General features: G+C 36.7%; 1 protein-coding gene across 4 annotated transcripts in view; it reads right to left on the bottom strand.

Annotated features, from left to right (window-relative positions):
• The window catches only part of LOC148947277 (uncharacterized), a 47,927-nt gene that overhangs the window by 29,286 nt on the left and 3,402 nt on the right, over window positions 1-15,239 (bottom strand). The window lies entirely within an intron of this gene.

Below are 15,239 nucleotides of genomic sequence, written 5' to 3'. Positions count from 1 at the left end.
TTCAGATATGTTGATGGTTCAATGTAGCTAAATGGATGAAAAAAAGTGACTCGCTGTTCTGTAAAAGCTTCACGGAGATGCTAATTCTTTTCATTGGGTGAAATTCCTTGGAATGTCAAATACACTTAGTGGGACCTACGTATGGCACAAGCTGCTAACCAAAGCACTAGACGGCTCGAGACCAACGCAACTGCGTACGCCCCCTTCTATCCGAATCTTTCTAAAAACCTCCTTTAAATCCTTTCTTATGGCCCATTTAGGGACAACCTGCTTTTCATTTGGCCCTAGATGAATGGCCCAAAAGGACGATCTTTGGTAATCTGTCATCCTGCATCAGTAAAACGTGTCCTAGCCATCTCAACCTTTCTGTTGTTGCAGCCATAGAAAGCAGTATTGAACCACACTTTGCAAACAGCGTACTGTTTGAAATACGGTAAGTCAAACGGGTACCCAAAAAATCCGTAAATAATATATCTGGAAAATATCTCAAATTCCTTTCCTCTTCCAAAGTGTCCCCACGTTTCGAAAATAAGCTTGACCCCTGTTAAAAACAGTAGGTTCTAAGATTCCAATATTAGTTCGCAGAATTATTTTCCTATTCTTCCTAGCTTTATTTAACTGCAAATAACACCCTAGGCCATTGCTATTCCGATTTAATATCTTCATTGCATCCACTATCTTTACTAATAATACTACCCAGGTAAGTGAAGCTTTGCCCTTGATCTATCTTTTCTTTGCCCATTATCACATCTTCACCTTCATTTGTCCCTAGTCCAAGTGACTTCGTCTTCTTAACATTCATGTTCAAACCTATTCATGCACCCTGAATTCACAAAACCATCAAAAATCATTCATTTTTTCAACATTTTCATCTAGGACACACAAATCCTCTGCATAATCTAAGTTTAGAAGAGTTTTATCTTACTATTGGATTCCATGCTCTCCCATAGCCTTTGACGTGTTCCTTAGGACAAAGTCAATAAAAATAATCTTTATAAATGGGGATAGAACACAACCCCACTTAACTCCTGATTCAAAACGAAGCCATCTAATAACCTAATTTCGTACCACCGCACCAATGCTGTTTTCGCACATAGCAGTGATCACTTTAGTGTATTTACCTGGTATGCCCAACTTGGGACAAGACCTTCACTAAAGTCCCAGACGAAAATGTGATTGGCCTGTAGCTTTTACAAAGCAGTGGATCTTTATTCTTTTTCAAAATATTAGAGTATTGGCCAAAACAGTGAGGTGGCCAATTGCTAATTGTGGCAAAGTTGGCGGGTGTGAGTCCCTGCTCGATGTTCATTTGGAACACTAGGGCTAAATATTCACGTATAAGTTCTGTGCCATGTTGTATCAAATGAAACTCAGAGAAGAAAGAAAATAACAAAATGAAAAGTAAAATCAAAAAACGTGAAAAAACGAGGATTTTGTCAGCCAGTGGCGATCCATGAAAAAGAAAAAATAAGCATATATTTCGACAAGGACTTCCGCCGAGTCGTCCTCAGTTCTAAACAAAAAAGAAAGAAAAGAAAAAGAAACCAACGAAAATAAAACCTTCCGAAGTTTAATTATCAACGACAGAACAGAAACTAAATAAGAACCCGGTTGGAATCAATAAAGAAAAAAACTACCAAGATGATTGGGCAATAATACTTTGTTTTGCTATTGCTTTGGCTGGCCTACAAATTTGCAAATAGGTTCTTTCAAGTGCAAATAGGTTTTATTTGAAAGAACCTATTATCATTTTGTTAGGCGTAGTTGATTTCCCGATAAAAAATATATTTTTGAGGAGGACACTCCCCACAACGGTCAGGGCAAGGATTATAAGTTATGCCCTGGGGGCATATAAGGTTTTTATTGAAATCTTTGTCGTAGAAACTTGAAAAGGGCTCATTCGATTTGAAATTTCAAAGGGATAGTACCCTTTTTAATATGCGAAAGTTATTTGAGGGCAACTAACCCCCCTCTCACGCCCACCATTTTCCCAGACACATCCAATCATAATTTTGAGATAGCTATTTTGTTCAACATAGTTGAAAGTTCTGGAAATAGTATCTTTGAGGATGAAAAACCCCCCACAGCCCTCAGGACAAAGGTTGTAACTTATGCCGTTGGGGCATATAGTTTTTTATAAAAAGCGTTCTCGTAGAAACTTCAAAAAGGGGTCATCCAATTGGAAATTGAAAGGGCTAGTGCCCTTTTTAATAGTCGAAAGTGATTGGAGGGCAACTAGTCCCCCTCTCACGCCCACCATTTTCCCAAACACATGCAATCAAAATTTTGAGATACCTATTTTGTTCAAAGCAGTTGAAAGTTTTGGAAATTAGGTCTTTGAGGATGATAACCCCCCACCCATACCCCTCAGGGCAAGGGTAGTAAGTTATGCCCTAGGGGTATATAAGGTTTTTATAAAAAGCGTTGTCGTAGAAACTTCAGAAAGGGCTCATTCGATTGGAAATTGAAAGGGCTAGGGCCATTTTTGATAGTAGAAAGTGATTGGAGGGTAACTGACCCACCTCTCACGCCCACCATAACTAACCCCCATCTCACGCCAACTCATCTAATCAAAATTTTGAGATAGCGATTTTTTTTCAACGTAGTTGAGAGTTAAAAAAGTTGGGTCTTAAAGGATGGCAACCCCCCCCCCCCCAGAGCCTCAGGGTAAGGGTTGTAAATTATGCCCTGGGAGCATATAAGGTGTTTACGGAAAGCGGTGTTGTAGAAACTTAAAAAAGGGCTCATTCGTTTGAAATTGAGAGAGCTAGCGCTCTTTTTAATAGTCAAAAGTGATCGAAGGCCAACAAACACTTCTCTCACGCCCACCATTTCCCCAAAAACATCCCATCAAACTTTAAGATAACCCTTTTGTTCAACGTAGTTTAAAGTTCTGGAAATTAGGTTTTTGAGGATGACAACCCCCCCCCCCACACACACACAACACTCTGGGCAAGGGTTGTAAGTTATACCCTGGGGGCATATAAGGTTTTTATAGAAAGTGTCGTTGTAGAAACTTCAAAAAGGGCTCATTCGATTGAAAATTGAAAGGGCCAGTGCCCTTTTTAATAGTGGAAAGTGATTGGAGGGCAACTAAAACCCCTCTAACGCCCACCATTTTCCCGAACACATTCAAACAAAATTTTGAGATATCCATTTTGTTCAACGTGGTTCAAAGGTCCAGAAATTTTATCTTTGAGGATAACAAACCCCCCACAGCTTCCAGGGAAAAGGTTGTAAGTTATGCCCTGGGGGCATATAAGGTTTTTACAGAAAGCATTGTCGTAGAAACTTCAAAAAGGGATCATTCAATTGGTAATTGAGAGGGCTAGTGCCTTTTTTAATAGTTGAAAGTGATTGGAGGGCAAATGCCCCCCCCTGCCCATCATTTCCCCAAACACTTCCAATCAACAAGTTGATATAGCTATTTTGTTTAACGTAGTTGAAGGGTCAGGAAATTATGTTTTTGAGTATGACAACCTCCCTTCCCACAGCCCTCAGGGCTGAGATTGTAATTTATGCCCTGTGGGCGTATAATGTTTTTATACAAAGTTTTGTCGTAAAAACTTCAAAAAGGGGTCATTGGATTGGAAATTGAGAGGCCTTTTTAATACTCGAAAGTAATCGGAGAGAGAATCACCTCCGCCTCATGCCCATCATTTCCCAAACATTTCCGATCATTTTGTTGGACGTAGTTGAAAGATCTGAGAATTATGTCAATGAGGATGAAAACCCTCCCCCAAGAGCCCTCAGGACAAGGGTCCTAAGTTATGCCCCTGGGGCGTATAAGGTTTTTATAGAAAGTTTTGTCGTAGAAGCTTCAAAAAGGGCTCATTCGATCGGAAATTAAGAGGACTAGTGCATTTTTGATTAGTCGAAAGTGATCAGAGGGCAAATACCCGCCCTCCCCCATGCCCATTATTTCCCCAAACACTTGCAATCAAAACTTTGAGATAGCCATTTTGTTCAGCGTATCAGAGAGGTCTGGAAATTACGTCTTTGAGGATAAAATATCCCCCCAGCCCTCAGGGCAAGGGTTGTAAGTTATGTCATGGGGACATGTAAGGTTTTTATAGAAAGCGAAATCATTCTATAAAAGCGAAACTTCGGAGGGGGCTCATTGCATTGGTGATCAAACGCTCTAGTGCTCTTTTTAAGAGTCAAAGTGAGCGGAGGGCAGCTACCCCCCCCCCCCCCCCACACACATACACGTCGCATTGTCCCAAAATGTATCTAATAGAAATTTTGAGATAGCCATTTTTTTCAGAATAGTCTAAATATCATATAACAAGGCTTTTGGGGTTGAAATAAACCCCGTAGATTAGGGGCAAGGGTCGTAAATTATGACCAGGGGATATTTAAGGTTCTTATGGAAGGGATGGTTGTTTAACTTTAGACGAGCCTTAGTCTTTCTCCCCGAAAAAGACTATATCAATATAAAACGAACAGAAATTAATTTAAAAAAATCTTTCTCCACAAAATAAGTTTCTCAAAAAAAGTAAGAACTCCATTAAGCCAAAAATGAACAAAAATTGAATAAAATAATCTACCAAGCATAAAACTACCACAAATCAGTATCAATCAATAAATGAAACCCAAAACAAACAGAAATTAAAATAAATAAAAGAGTCAAATTCAAAACGAGCAGAAATTAATATGAGTAGGGTTCTAAACCCCTTTCTAAAAGCCAGAATACAACTTGTACTCTACTGAAAAAAATTCTTTTAAATGTTTTCACTTTTATGAATATTAAACTGACAATGCACATTTTTCAGTAAATTCATTTGAATTTTTTTCCGTAAAGTACAAATTATATTCTGATTTTTAGAAAGCTTGGGGTTTAGAACCCTACTCATATTAATTTCTGCTTGTTTTCAGTTTGACTCTGTTATTTATCTTAATTAATTAAAACAACTTTTTGAAAAATAAGTTTTTGAAAGAAAAGTAAAGGTAATTTTAAAATTAAGTTATGCCTATACTTACACCTGTTAGAACTTAAACTCAAAACGATTAGATGTTAAAGTTTACGAATAAATGAAAAACAAAACGAATAGACACTAAATAAACGGATATAGCACAATAAATACAACAAGCAATTATATAAATAAATAGTCACAATTTAAGGTGAGTAATGCTTAGATTGAAAGTCAAGCTTAAAACGAAAAAAATATGTGTCTTTGAAATCATAAATGAAACTTAAAACAAACAGAAATTAAATAAACAATCGATGCGAACAAACATACAATATATATTAATGTAAATGAATAAATAAATCTTAAAACGAGTGAAACTTAAATTGAATATGCAAATCAAGTTTGAATCGAATAAAAATAACTACAAACAAGAGTTTGTAGACAATTTTGCACTGATGAGCTTTTAGCAATTAATATCATTATGCATCAAATATTCAGTTTATTTTATTATTTCTTTTCAAGATTGGTCAAGATAAATATAGTTTCACTACAAGCAAAATTTGGATACTGTCCCCTTCTTTAACTGTAAAAACCTAAAGCCTTCTGCGTCATTGGTGCTTCACTGAAAACGAATTACTCGTATATTACAAATTTGTTATTTTCCAGTAGTTACGGCATTGAAAATTTGATTGACAATTGAAAGTTCTTGTTCATTTTTTAAGAGTCAAAAGAGATGGAAGGGCAACTAGCCCCTCTCCCTCCTCCACGCCCTAAATGCATCAGATAAAAATTTTGAGATAGATATTTTGTTAAAATAGTTCAAAGTTCTGATAACAAAAAACTCCGCTGTCGACACAGCCCACCAGGGCGCAGGGGTAGGCGTTGCAGGTTATGCCGTGGGGCATAAATTATTAAGGGGGGTTTATAACTTATGGGAAGGGGTTTTATATGGGAAGAACACATAAGAAATCTATTATAATTATCCAATTATAAGGTGAAGGATTGGGAAGATAATATGAAGGATTCGGAGAATCCTTAAATTACAACCCTTGCCTGAGGGCTTTGGGGGAGTTGTAATCCTCAAAGACCTAATTTCCAGAACTTAAACGTTTAATAAAATGGCTGTCTTAAAATTTTGATTGGTTGTGTTTGGGGAAAAGGTGGGCGTGAGAGGGGGGTTAGTTGCCCTCAAATCACTTTCGACTATTACAAAGGGCACTAGCCCTCGGAATTTCCAGTCGAATGATCCTTTTTTGAAGTTTCTACGACAACGCCTTCTATGAAAACCTTATATGCCCCCAGGGCATAACTTAAAACCCTTGCCCTGAGGGCTGCGAGGGATTGTCCTCCTCAAAAACATAATTTCTATCTGGAAATCAACTACGCTGAACAAAATGGCTATCTCAAAATTTTGATTGGGTGTGCCTGGGGGAATGAAGGGCGTGGGGGGGGGGGCTAGTTGCCCTCCAATCACTTTCAACTATTAAAGAGCACTAGCCCTTTGAATTTCCAAATGAATTTGCCTGTTTTGAAGTTTCTACGACAATGCCTTCTGTAAAAACCTTATATGCCTCCAGGGCATAACTTAAAACTCTTGTCCTGAGGGCTGTGGGGGAGTGTCTTCCTCAAAAATATATCTTCTATCTGGTAATACACTATACTGATCTAAATGGCTATCTCAAAATTTTGATTGGATGTGTTTGGAGAAATTATTGGCGTGGGGGGGGTCTAGTTTCCCTTCAGTCACTTTCGACTATTAAGAAGGGACTAGCCCTTTTAATTTCTAATTGAATGATCATTTTTTGCAGTTCTTACAACAACACCTTCTATAAAAACCATATATGCCTCCAGGGCGTAACTTAAAACCCTTGCCCAGGGGGTTATGGGGGAGTGTCATCCTCAAAAACATATTTTCAATCTGGAAATCAACTACGCTGAACAAAAATGGCTATCTCAAAATTTTGATTGGATGTGTTTGGGGGATTGATGTGCGTAGGGGGGGGGGGGGCTAGTTGCCCTCCAATCACTTTTGACTATTAAAAAGGGCACTATCCCTTTGAATTTCCAACTATTAAAAAGGGCACTATCCCTTTGAATTTCCAATCGAATGAGCCTTTTTTGAAGTTTCTATGACAATGCCTTCTATAACAACCTTATATGCCCCCCCCAGGGCATAACTTAAAACCCTTGCCCTGAGGGTTGGGGGGGATTGTCATCCTTAAAAACATGTTTTCTATCTGAAAATCAACTACGCTGAACAAAATGGCTATATCAAAATTTTGATTGGATGTGTTTGGGGAAATGATGGGCATGGGAGGGGGGGGGCTAGTTGCCCTCCAATCACTTTCGACTATTAAAAAGGACACTATCCCTTTGAATTTCAAATCGAATGAGATTGGATGTGTTTGGGGAAACTATGGGCGTGGGGGGGAAGGGGGCTAGTTACACTCCAATCCCTTTCGACTATTAAAAAGGGCACTAGCCCTTTGACAGTTCAATCGATAGACTCTGTTTTTAACATTCTACGGCTGCAGATTCAACATCACCATTATATGTCCAACGGTACTAACTGGAAACATTGGTTCCGAAGGTCGTGGCGGAGTTCCAACCTCAAAGACATGTTTTCTATGTGAAAATAAACTACCCTGAGCAAAATGGCTATCTCAAAATTTTGATTGGATGTATTTGGGGGATGATGGGCGTGGGAGGGGGGCTAGTTGCCCTCCAATCACTTTCGAATATTAAAAAGGGTACTATCCCTTTGAATTTCAAATCGAATGAGCCTTTTTTGAAGTTTCTACGACCACACCTTCTACAAAAACCTTATATGCCCTCAGGGCCTATCTTAAAATCCTTGCCCTGAAGGTTCTGGGGGAGTGTCCTCCTCAAAAACATATTTTCTATCTGGAAACCAACTATGTTGAGCAAAATGGCTATCTCAAAATTCTGATTGGAGATGTATGGGGAAAAGAAAGGGCGTGGGGGGGGGCTAGTTGCAATCTAATCACTTTCGACTATTAAAAAGGGCACTAGCCCTTAAATTTCCAATCGAACGAGCCTATTTTGAAGTTTCTATGACAACGCTTTCTATAAAAACCTTATCTGCCCCCAGGACATAACTTACAACCCTTGCCCTGAGGGTTGTGGGGGAGTGTCCTCCTCAAAAATGTAATTTCTATCTGGAAATCAACTAAGCTGAACAAAATGGCTACCTGAAAATTTTGATTGAACGTGTTTGGGGAAATGATGGGCGTGGGGGGGGAAGGGGGCTAGTTACACTCCAATCACTCTCGACTATTACAAAGGGCACTAGCCCTTTAATTTCCAATCGAATGAGCATGTTTTGAAGTTTCTACGACAACACCTTCTATAAAACTTTATATGCCCCCAGGGCATGACTCAAAACCCTTGTCCTGAGGGTTGTGGGGGAGTATCCTCCTCAAAAATATATTTTCTGTCTGGAAATCAACTACGCTGAACAAAATGGCTATCTCAAAATTTTGATTGGATGTGTTTGGGGAAATGATGGGCGTGGGGGGACTAGTTGCCCTCCAATCATTTTCGACTATTAAAAAGGGCACTAGCTCTTGAATTTACACTCGAATAAGCCTGTTTTGAAGTTTCTACGACAACACCTTCTATAAAAACCTTATATGCCCCCAGGGCATAAATCCAAACCCTTGCCCGGATGGTTGTGGGAGAGTGTCCTCCTAAAAAATATATTTTCTATCTGGAAATCAACTACGCTGAATAAAATGTCTATCTAATAATTTTGATTGGTTGTGTTTGGGGAAATGATGGGCGTGGGGGGAAGGGGGCTAGTTACACTCCAATCACTTTCGACTATTAAAAAGGGCACTAGCCCTTTAATTTTCAATCGAATGAGCCTGTTTTGAAGTTTCTACGACCACACCTTCTATAAAAACCTTATTTGCCCCCAGGGCATAACTTAAAACCCTTGCCCTGAGGGGTGCGGGGGAGTATCCTCCTCAAAAATATATATTCTGTCCGGAAATCAACTATGCTGAACAAAATGGCTATCTCAAAATTTTGATTGGATGTGTTTGGGGGAATGATGGGCGTGGGGGGGGGGGGGCGCTAGGTGCCCTCCAATCATTTTCGACTATTAAAAAGGGCACTAGAACTCTCGATTTCCAATCGAATGAGCCCCCTTTGAAGTTTCTACAACGACTCCTTCCATATGAAGTGCCTCTGGAAAAAAAAAATAAATAAATAATAAAACATTGGAGCCGTATGGCCTTTACTATAGGCAACGCTACAGCGTTGCCTCTGATTTCTGTTTGCTTTGGGTTTCATTTATCTATTGATACTGATTTGTGGTAGTAGTATGCTTGGTAGATTATTTGATTCAATTTTGTTAAATGGAGTTCTTTTTTCTTGGAAAAACTCATTTTGCGGAAAAAGTTTTTTTAATTAATTCTTAAAAGATTTATTCTGTTGCTGTACACCAGCTGTACATAGATGCTGCCAGGATTTTTTTTCCCGGTGGAGGAGGGGGGGTAGATAGTTGAACACTGAAGGAATAGTCGAATATGCGCACCAGTAATGCTACAAGCAGTGGTGCTTTGGCATATTCTTAATGAGTATCGCCGCAGACAAGACTGACAGGAGACAGTCAACGTTCAAGGACGCCACCCATTGCTGCACTGGACATGCAATTTCCTGTTTTTAGACATGTTTCGAAAATAAGGTTAATATAAAACATCATTTTCCAATATAATTATCTGAATTATCTGCAAATATTTTTTTTTTTAATGTTTCTGAGGAAGGTGTTAGATTTGAACAAGGCTGATTAAATCACGTCAACAATTTTGTCCGAAATGGGCTGGTAACTGCCGTAGTTAGTGCAAGAGATTTTTAAGTCCTGGAAACTCAACTTAATTCAAAATTCAGTTCAATTAGCCCCCAAAAATCCAGCTAGTCAATAGGATTTTTATTTCTAATTATTATTACTTTTTATAGTGTTAAGGGTGTATTCTGTGAGAAATTTGTTTTTGTTTCGAATATAATCACTAATTTGGTTTCTAGTTACTTATAATTTGCTGATTCTAAAGAAACAATGAAAAGAAACAAAATGAATAGTGTAATACAGACAAGAGAGCGAGAAAGACAGAGTGGGAGTGGGAGAGAAAGAAGACAAGTGAAGCAGAGGTTGAAGCAAACCTATTTTTCCGTATTAAGAAAGCAAGTAGTCTGTAAATCAAACATGTAGGTCCTTCCATTGTATAGCAATTAATATTCCGTATTCTGGTGATACTAAGGATGATTAATGTTCCTTAGTCACTCTTTAACGTAGGTGTCACTCCAATTCCCATGAAAGGAAAAACCCACATTTAGGTTCACTTCGTTAAAGCATATTACTCCTTCAAGTACTTTATGCAAAGTGTTTGAGCTAGTTGTTATATATGATTTTGAGAGTCAGTGTAATGCCCCGCCTCTTCCCTTTGACTTCTAGGGCTGGTTCAGGTACCCTGTCGCACTGTCTGTCGCTGCCAATTTGTCCATTTGAGCAGTCACTCTAGGTTTCTCCTGATTTCTTAAAGGACTTGATTTCAGTCGGTTTTTCGATTCCCTTATTCATGTGACATTGTTTCTACTTGCTCTTAAAAGGCTTTCAAATCTTCGTATCATTGAGGCCTTGCGTAGCTCCTTCACTTGCCTTCAAATCTGTCAGAAGATCCCTCTTCCAAAATATAAAGAGTCTGCGCCCCGAGATAGAAAAAATTCCTGCCCAATCAGGACTTTTGCCAAAATGTTTTCTTTTCTCCTGTTCTATTTAACCCCTATGACCCCCCCAGAATATTACCCGTCTTCTTGCATTCCAAATTGCACTAATGTCTCTTTTGTATCATATATCGATGGTGTTCTAAGCATCCATCGAGTTACTCAACGATATTTCGGAACTTCTAAAAGTCTGTAAGGTAAAAGGTTGCATTTTCGTCTCGACTTTAACGCAGGGAAGTTTGAGTTTCTCGCTTTCTACTTGCGTGAAAATAGCCAGGTCCCGTCTGTGAATCTTAGCTTCTCCCTAATTCAATCCGTAGGAAGAATGGCATAACTGGACTTTCCGATCGATTGCCATTCCTGGTATTTATCAGTCCATGTTGAACTTCGTTGAAGTAAGGATGCTAGGGCTGTTTTAAAATTTTTTCAAAAACATTTTAGTTTTAAAGTTTACATTTTAATGTGAGTTTGTATACATATACTTTTTTTTTTTTTGGCATTGTGCTGAAGACTGCCCTTGGACATAGGGCCGAAATATCCACTAAATTGAATTCCACTGTCTTGAGAAAATATCCTTATTGTTTCTAAGTTGTGTTTGTTTTGTTATATATATATATATATATATATATATATATATATATATATATATATATATATATATATATATATATATATATATATATATATATATATATATATATATATATATATATATATATATATATATATATATATATATATATATATATATATATATATATATATATATATATATATATATATATATTTTATATATATATATATTTTTTTGTGTGTGTGTGTTTTTATATATATATATATATATATATATATATATATATATATATATATATATATATATATATATATATATATATATATATATATATATATATATATATATATATATATATATATATATATATATATATATATATATATATATATATATATATATATATATATATATATATATATATATATATATATATATATATATATATATATATATATATATATATATATATATATATATATATATATATATATATATATATATATATATATATTTCGGTGTCGGTGTGTGTGATTTAAGGTCTTCGATTTCGGTGTGTGTGATTTAAGGTCTGTTATAAGCGAAAATATTGTAGTTACAGCTAATTGTACTAAAACATTTAATACAAAAACATCTCACTCCGGGGTAGACTGAACTCCAAATTACCAACGGCCCCAGTTCTGGAAAAATATGACTCTAAATTAAGAGGAGTTTTCACCAGAACTCTTGCCATTCGGACTCTGTTTGCGACTGTGCATCGTTAGTAGCAGTACTTTTCTGATCACGCTGTCGCTTAAGCCAAGTACAGAGTATCTCTAAATAACATTTTAATGTACATTAATGGCCTCTCTCAATTTTTGTTCTATCTAGACAGTCACTATACGAAAAAGCAGTAAATAATCATTTCTTTAGCCTTTTCCCCCTCAATCTACAATTTAGTTTGTAACAGAGAAAGAAATTAAATATCTGTCAATAGCAGGGAATAGGTTTTTCCAAGAAATGTCATATCGCTTAATCATAGAGCATACAGCACTGTCATTTTTCACTGGAGATCAATTATAGTTTATTAAAGAAACGGTCTTTTCCTTTTAAACTATTACTTTCACTTCTTAAATTATTTTTACTTTACCGAAAGAAGCTCTTAAAGTATCTCAGACTCTGAACAGACCCTAGGAGTTAACTTAGCTTCAATACCGAATTGTCTTAGGTTTATCATATAATGAATATGATCAACAATTTCTGATGTGATATTTCTGAGGTGACCATGTGATCATTATGATCATTTTTGATGTATTTGATTTGCCATCTAATGCTTTGCAAATGATACACTATTAGTCTGATGAATGTCTGTTTTGTTTGTATCGGTTAAAACTCCTTTCGAAGGAGCTGAAAATATTTCAACTTATATTTTGTTTTCTGTTTTTTCATTTTTTTTTTGTTCTCCACAATATTGTTTTTGCCTTTTGGTAATAAATTTATATTATATTGTTTTTGGTAATAAATTTATATTATATAATGATTAATATTATAATGGCTGTTTGGGGGTGCAATGCGTAAATGGTGAGATATAACCTACCAGACCTCACAGCAGCAATTGAATCTATTCTAGAAAGTTTTCTTAGTTCGACCCACCCCTGATTTCGATCCTCTGTAATATGTAGCATTATTGAACTGTATGTTTACTTCCTATTATTATGTGCTTTGTTGCTTTTCTTTCTTATTTTGTACTCTGTCCCGTGCCTTTTGATTTATAACGAGAAATAAAATTTTTACTTATTTTCAGGCTCTACCTGTACGCCAATGAATAGGATAACTGATCTTCAAAGAAATTTTTTCAAGAATAAATGGAGGCTACACCATGGAGGCTCAAATACAAGCTACAAGTAATTTTTTTAGGTGAAATCGGTTGCCTCCAGCATGTAAATGATGACGGAACACTGTTGCAACATGTATAGCTGGGATAAAAGATGATATTCAGAATCTTCTCAGGGACGGTTGGAGGAAATCAACATATTTGCCACCAAAGAGAATGAAAAACTTTCAAGAAATGAATCTTCGACGAAATACATATTAAAAAAAATCCATTAAAAAAACAAAAGTGCCACATAGCCACATAGTGCACACATAGTGTAGCGTCTGGTGACTTCATTGAAAAACTAGGAAATTTCAGCAAAACCTGGGTTGTTGACATAATTAATCTGCAATATCATAGGATTTTAGGTTAAACTTCTCTGTGAGTGATGAATTAATTTTTTTTTTGGGGGGGAGGGGGTCAAGAATAATTCAAGGCCAATATCCAGCCTGCACCAAGGCCTCGGCTAGCTCAATACTGTTGACAAAATTTGGCTTGCTTTACCTCGTCCTCCCTGCCTCACAAAGGGAGAGAGGACGGAGTCCTTTGAGGGAGCCCTTTTTTCCATCCTACGAGCAACATGGTGAATTAAAAATTGATGGGCAATTAATCGGTGCCCAGGTACGCGATACTTTCTACCGAGTTAATTAGGGAGAAGCCAAGAGTCACAGACTGGACCTGGCTGTTTTCAAGAAAGTAGAAAGCGAGAAACGCAAACTTCCCAGCGTTAAAGTGGAGACAAAGCAGGAATCTTTCACCTTACAGACTTTTAAAAGCTCCAGAAAGGTGACACTAGATAAATTATGAGATATTTTTAAAGAAAATTTGAAGGTCACCCAGAGGAGAGGAGGTGGGATTATTAAAAAAAAAAAAAAAAAAAAAAAAAAAAAAAAAGTTCTAGAGCATCGTTGAGTAGCTCGACGGATGCTTAGAATACCATCGGTATATGACATGAAAGAGACATTAGTGCAATTATAAATCCAAAAAGAAGGGTAATGTTCTTAAAGGGGTTAAACAGAACAGGAGAAAAAACTGCATTTTGACAAAATCCCGGATAGCCCAGAAATTTTTCTATCGAGGGGGACAGGCTCTTTATATTTTGGAAGAGGGATCTTCTGACGGATTTATATATTACAAAAAGCCTTAATGATGTGAAGATTTAAAAGTCTTTTAAAAGCAAGTAGAAACAATGTCAAATGAGTGAGGGAGTCGAAAAACTAACTGAAATCATGTCCTTCAAGAAATCAGGAGAAACCAAGAGTGACGGCTCAAATCAGTAAATTTGCTGCGACAGACAGTGCCTCTGGACACCTGGACCAGCCCCCAAAGTTAACGAAAGAGGTGGGGCGTTACACTGACCCCAAAATCATATATAACAACTAGCTCAAACACTTTGCATAAAGTAGTTGAAGGAGTAATATGCGTTAATGAAGTGAACCTAAATGTGGGTTTTTCCTTTCATGGGAATTGGAGTGACACCTACGTTAAAGACTGACTAAGGAACATTAATAAGCCTTAGCATCACCAGAATAAGCAATATTAAATGCTACAGACTGGAAGTGCCTATATGTTTGATATGCAGACCGCCAGTTTCATTAATACCGAAAACAGGTTTGCTTAAACCTCTGCTTCATTTGTATTCTTTCTCTCCCCCTCCCACTCTGTCTTTCTCGCTCTCTTAGTCTGTATTACACTATTAATTTATTTCTTTTCATTGTTTCTTTCGAATCAGCCAATTATAAATAACTTGAACCGAATTAGCGATTATATCCAAAACAAAAACATATTTCTTACAGAATACACCCGTAACACTAAAAAAAAAAAAAATAAAACAAAGTTCTACTGACTAGCTGGATTTTTAGGGGCTAATTGAACTGAATTTTGAATTAAGTTGAGTTTCAAGGACTCGAAAATCTCTTGCACTAACTTCATCAGTTATCAGCACATTTTGGACAAAATTTTTTACGTCATTTAATCAGCCTTGTTCAAATCTAACACCTTCCTCAGAAATACTAAAAAAAAATATTCGCAGATAATTAAGATAATTATATTGGAAAATGATGTTTTATATTAACCTTATTTTCGAAACATGTCTGAAAACAGGAAATTGCATGTCCAGTGGAGCAATGGGTGGCGTCCTTGAACGTTGATCGTC

Source organism: Artemia sp. Qi Xiang Cuo, chromosome 11 (genome assembly GCF_049724085.1).
Source record: "Artemia sp. Qi Xiang Cuo chromosome 11, ASM4972408v1, whole genome shotgun sequence".
NCBI classification, from domain to species: domain Eukaryota; kingdom Metazoa; phylum Arthropoda; class Branchiopoda; order Anostraca; family Artemiidae; genus Artemia; species Artemia sp. Qi Xiang Cuo.
This window is presented reverse-complemented; position numbering and strand designations above follow the sequence as displayed.